General features: G+C 37.1%; 1 long non-coding RNA gene across 1 annotated transcript; it reads left to right on the top strand.

Annotated features, from left to right (window-relative positions):
- Window positions 1-390: 390 nt before the first annotated feature.
- Window positions 391-3,601, top strand: LOC311441057. Its single transcript, XR_014695773.1, has 2 exons — window positions 391-536; window positions 3,376-3,601. It is a non-coding gene; the product is annotated as an uncharacterized lncRNA (long non-coding RNA).
- Window positions 3,602-6,000: the final 2,399 nt, after the last annotated feature.

The following is a 6,000-nucleotide window of genomic DNA, read 5'->3' as shown; positions in this document are numbered from 1 at the left end:
AGGCAGAACAAACACAATTTTATAATAGGAATAAATGCTAATTCAGCTGCTATGTAAGTTAATATAACCATTCCAACATGTGGACTTAAATGAAATAATCTAACTATGCGACTAAACTTCAGCTGTAGGGAGATTTTGTCCTCTTTCTCTCTCCCTTTTTTTATTTTTTTTTTTTGTAAACGTCTTGTTCTCAGAGCATGCCTAATGTATTGAGAAGACTCCATATTTTTAAAAGATATGGAGTCATTTAAAAATACTCCAAAAAGATAAGGCCTTTTTGAGTAAAGCTCTCGTTGCCTTCAGGCTCTGTGCACACAAAACCTGTGCCTTCCCTTTTGTTGTCTTTAATGGTGGTTCCATATCCCTCTTGCTTTTTATCTGTGCAGTGGAAGATGCCTTGTATGAAGATCCCTACTGACAAGAGTCTTTTGATCCCTCAAAGCTCCCACTTGGGTATACTGACCACATGCACTACAGGACTGGAATAACCACCCAAAATACATCTCAATCCTGTTTCTAGCCCACATGTTCTCCAGGTAATGTATTCCTCAAACAATGAGTAATCTACACTTAGCCTATTATTAAAATTGATCTTTTCCCAGTACATTGTAATCCTATCTGTTGCTGATTACAGTGTCTTGCATGTTTGTTACACAGACCTTTCTAGTAGTTGTGCTTCCAGTTCTTCTTCTGTCTCTTCCCATTTCCAAATATGTATGATCTTGCTTTCAGTGCTAAAGTATAAGATTCAATGCCCTTTAAACTTTAAAAAAAAAAATAAAAAAAAAAAAAATAAAGCTCCATACTGAGCACAGAGCCAGGTGTGGATTTAGTGGATACTAATGTGGATGCAACAACCCCTAACTCTCGTATTACTGGAAGGGTCGCTGCACTTGCTCCTAACTGTGTGGTGCAAAAGTGTCTCTGTGGCTCTTTTCTTATTGAATGCATCTGGAAGCAAGCCTAGCTCAGCAGAAGGAGGTGATAATCTGTCACAACTCTTCTTACCATCTGGCAAGGCAGCGGTTTGAATTGTTGTGCAGCCTATCCCAGCTCATCCTGTTCAGTTCTTTGCAGGGCTCTTCCTCTGCTCTTGTGTGTATATGGAAGCCAGGTCTGGGTACTGGTGAAAGCATGTTGCTAGTACTACTTTCATTAGCCTGGTCTTTAAAAGATATACTGGCTGTGTTGCAGAGTAGCCAAAGCCCTCGATTAGGGACTGATGACACCGATGATTGTATTACATTATTTTGATTACTTAAATCAATATTACAACCACTATTGTTAATAATTACAAATACCAAATGAACCAATATCTGACCTGATGTCTGGAATGGTAACATGCAGCCATACAAACACAAACTATACTCCCTGACTCACACATGGGTTTCCCTATTACTAGGGAATGACCACCTTCAGCTTCTTTGTCTTACAGAAACCTTCCTTACCACTGTAGTCTTCAAACTAACCCATCACTCAGCTGGTGAAATCTCCTGCCTCAGTTAATACATAATACAAAGGCTTTCCTCCTGCACCTTACTCCTTTGGGTAGTTACACCAACCAGCAATGGGTGAAAACAGTATCTTTGGAGAAACATCTGGGGCTTCTGTGTAATGGAGTCATTGCTGAGATTTCATTTCCTGCAATACAGTTAATAGTCTTGAACATATGCTTTATGGGGACATTTTTAACAACCTTTGCTAGAGAACAGGGATGTTTAAAAGATGTTCTGTCTGTGTTCAGCTAAGGTGCAAGTTCAATTTTTGGAGGCCAGATCAGATGGGAAGTCTTTCACTTGTGTTTTGTAGCACTGTTTACTAATGTTTCCTCTAAATAGGAAATTAAGAAAGGCATGACTGCATCTAATTCTTCCCTCTGTGAACCAAATAAACTCACACTGGAGACAGGCATATGCATGTATATATTTAATAGTATAGGAATTGCATATCAAGGGTTATGGCATTTTCCCTGATTCTGTCAGAGCTTGAATCAAGACTTGGTATGCTTTTAGGTTTTGTTTTTGAGACTCCTAAAAGTATCCTCTAGATTAAAAGCAGAAAGCTTGTGTTGTATAGAAAGTCATGCTAGGTGCATGCAGTTGTTCTTTATGACATGGCTGTTTTTTTTTTTTTTAATTATTATTATTATTTTTAATAGATTTATTTCATGTTAATAGGGAATTTGGTACCTTTATTTCTGGTATGCACATCAGATATAAAGGATTACCACTGGAGCCAAAATTTGTGAATCTCTCACAACGTTGAAATTTTGGGGGAGAAATCTAGATTTTTTGTTCCCAGTGAAACAAAGAAACAAAGAAAACAATGTTTCGATTTAGGTCAGTCCATAATATTTTGAAATATTTCTCCTCCAGTCATTTAACCAGCCAACAAACATATTTTAAATTGAAGTGATATTTAGAAAGTGATAATCACAGTTTACTGTTTTCTATTTCAGAATTAAGCAGACTTTATTTTTTTTTTTAAATAAAAAGTATTTTAAGTATTTTTAAAATTAAATACTAACCTCTACCCTTCCTCTCCTTATTCCTGAATATATTTTGTTGAAGCTTCTACTTATTGCAGATATGTTTATAATAAAAAAAAAATATGCTCATAGCTAGAAAGGCACATTTGCTTAAGAGACACTATTTCCCCTAAGATACTGGACAGAAATTTGGCTGGGAGATGTCATAATGAGAGTTTACTTACCACAATATATTGCTTATAGTATGCTTATGTATTTGATAAAGGCTTAATTAACCATCCAGCTACTTCAGTATGAGACAACTAGGGCTTTGTTATATTATACATGGGTTGTTTTCTTTTGCATAATGCAATATAGAATAACTGCTGCGGAATATGTATCTTGTTCTCCTTGCCAATGTTTCTCCTGCTCAAAACCAAGCTGAGGCCTTCCATCTGTCAATATTTATAACGTAAAAAACTATTTCAGTCATCAAATGATATTGCTGCTAATAGCTTGGACTGCAATCTAGTAAAACCCTTAAGCATATGGATAATATCTGTTGAAGCTAATTGAACTGCTGGCATCACTGAAATTACATATGCTTAAAGACCTGATACTAGGAACGTAGTCAATTTCACTGACTTGGGGATTGACTCTTGGGATGAGATCTAGGGGACTATACCTGGCTTCTATTATTCAGTGCCTGATGTAGGAGTTACAGATTCCACTTTTGGGATGAGTGACCATGGTTCAGCCTGATAGGACACAGGACACTTCTTGTGACAAGTCATTAAATTATTAAAATTAATCACTTCTGTGGAAATCCTAATTTAGTGTCATTCCTGTCACTCACTACTACCCATGTGTTTCTGGCAGAGCCTAACACTAGTGTTTTTCCCTCACAGACATTGCTGTGTGATATCTTCAAGTCATGGTCAGCCATGGGGAAGAGGGAAGCCTATTTCTGCCCTTTGCATCATTGATACTATCATCTCTGGAAACTGTTACCTGTTTCTTTGTATAAATGAGGTGGAGAAAAAAAAAAAAAAAAAAAAAAGAAAACAGAATGGCCAAAAAATAGATAAATGTATTCAGAGTTGCCTGTATAACTACTTGCTCTGTTTTAGGCAACACAGATTGTGGTCTCACGCAGACAACCTGGTTATGGTTGGTGTGATATGGGATGCTTCTTTTTTGGTGGAGTGCTAAGGTCCAGTAATTTATTCTTTCAGGACAGGTTTATTCTGGATTTTAGAAAGATCTATTTTATAAAGATAGGAAATATCGCACCTTCATTTATGGTAACTACCTCATACTTTCAGAGCCAAAAAAGACTCAATTTTTTAAGGCTGGAATGATGGTTAGGCACATTCCATTGACAGTGAGTGGGAATTTGTGTGCTTTATGAAGATTTACCTTTGAAAATCTTCTCAACATGGTTTACAGACAAATTATATATGCATCAGCACACTTGTATGAGCTTATAATCTCATGGGTGACTTACCAGACCAAGACCAGAACTGATCATTCTGTAAGAGTTGATAGGTCTGTCTTTCTTTGGACTGCTGGTTTTAGTGGCTGTGGAAGTACAAAGAGTAGAAGATTAATTTTTACTGATCACTAAGGATGGCTTCCCATATGTTCATAGAATGGTCTGCAAAATAGGACTTGGAGGTAAACTTGGGAATGCCATATACAAAATAAGTGAAGCTGACAAAATGACCACAGCTTTTCCACTTAAAAAATGTTGAGTGTGATACTAAATAATCCAAAGATAGGTCTGGGGTGGGTCAAAAGTTGATGTCACATTCAGGGATAGAGATCATACTCATTCATCATGTAAGCTCCTACTTTATTCTATGGTAGAAGATTTATTCCAGTAGTTTTAACTTTTCTATCGTATCAGAATTTCTCTTTATCTTCACTGTATATCATCTTGGCATTTTCCTTGACTGAACTCTGCTCTTACTCCCACTTCTCTTTTTAGTGTGTCTGCAAATCTCTCTGTCATTACTTTCCCTATGTCTCCCAAGTCATTACTATAGTACTTAATAAAATGTACAGGAAAGTCATTTTAAGGATCCTGAATTCTCAGAGGAGAACATATTCAGAATTAAAGTGTTGTCTAGGTCTCAATAACTGTGGTGTAAGCAGGAGCAATTCCATGTCAGCTAATGAAACCAGACCAGTGGAAAGAGTCTCTGCCTATAATCTATCACACTTTCGGATGGATTATGTATTGCAGCAATCTCTACATACAGCAACAAATACATTCCACAGCGTAATATACCCAACCCTGGTGGCTCATATTAAAGAAATTTTTCAGTCATTTAATTGAGTTTTAAAATGTCACAGTAAAACAGGTTCTATTTTGCTTACACCTGTACAAATCTGTTTATGGTGTCTTGATGTAATTTTGTACTGTATAAATTGGCTTAAGTGACACAAAAAGGAGATTTGTTTCCCATTTCAACTCTCTGAAAGCTCCTCAGGAGTTAATAAAGCAAGTTCTCTATGTTATGTTTGCAGCAGGCAGAATCTCCATTGTATAGTACCTTGTGTAGTTATTAATTTACTCTAGCATGACAGGAGTGTAATGTGGCTGTCATTCATAAATAACATGAATAGGACTTTTTAATGCCTTTTTTTTTTTTTTTTTTTTTCTGATTTTTTATCTGCATGAAAATGCAGTCAGCCTAACTGACCTATCTGGATTAAGTTAATTTTTAGGACCACAAGCCCTGACCTGTGAGGCTCTTTTTCTCTCTCTCTTTTTTTTTTTTTTTTTTTTTTTTTTTTTTTGAGATGCAGAGGGACATCTTTATGAAAGGTTGACAAAGACCTCAGTTCATGCTTGAAGCCGACCTCAGGGATTGGGGCTCCCTTGAGGCCAACTTTCTGGAGAAGATGAGGTGAATGATCTACTTTTTGTTTTGTTTTGTTTTGTTAACCTTCCCTCCACCTTTTCCCACCTTCTGCTGGAATATAAACATGTACAGGGTTTATATAGCTGTCATGACTGCAGCACACACAACTCAGTTTTGCTTAATGCTTTCTATTGCTTCTGTACCTCAAGGGAGGCTGTAGTGAGGTGGGGGTTGGTCTGTTCTCCCACGTGCCTGGTGACAGGACGAGGGGGAATGGGCTTAAGTTGAGCCAGGGGAGTTTTAGGTTAGATGTTAGGAAGAACTTCTTCACTGAAAGGGTTGTGAGGCATTGGAACAGGCTGCCCAGGGAAGTGGTGGAGTCACCATCCCTGGAAGTCTTCAAAAGAGGTTTAGATGTAGAGCTTAGGGATATGGTTTAGTGGGGACTGCTAGCGTTAGGTCAGAGGTTGGACTCGATGATCTTGAGGTCTCTTCCAACCTAGAAATTCTGTGATTCTGTGTGCTTTTTTTTTTTTTTTTTTTTTTTTTCCTCTTTTTCTAAGCTCCTGAAACCAATTTAGCAGTGGAATCAATACTTCCTGGTCTTCATCAAACATTTATTTTATTGAACTTGATTGTTCTCAAAACAACATGTATGAAATG

This window comes from Aythya ferina, assembly GCF_964211825.1.
Source record: "Aythya ferina genome assembly, chromosome: 8".
In the NCBI taxonomy this organism is placed as follows: Eukaryota; Metazoa; Chordata; class Aves; order Anseriformes; family Anatidae; genus Aythya; species Aythya ferina.
Note: the sequence above shows the minus strand (reverse complement) of the source record. Positions and strands in the feature narration are given on the sequence as shown.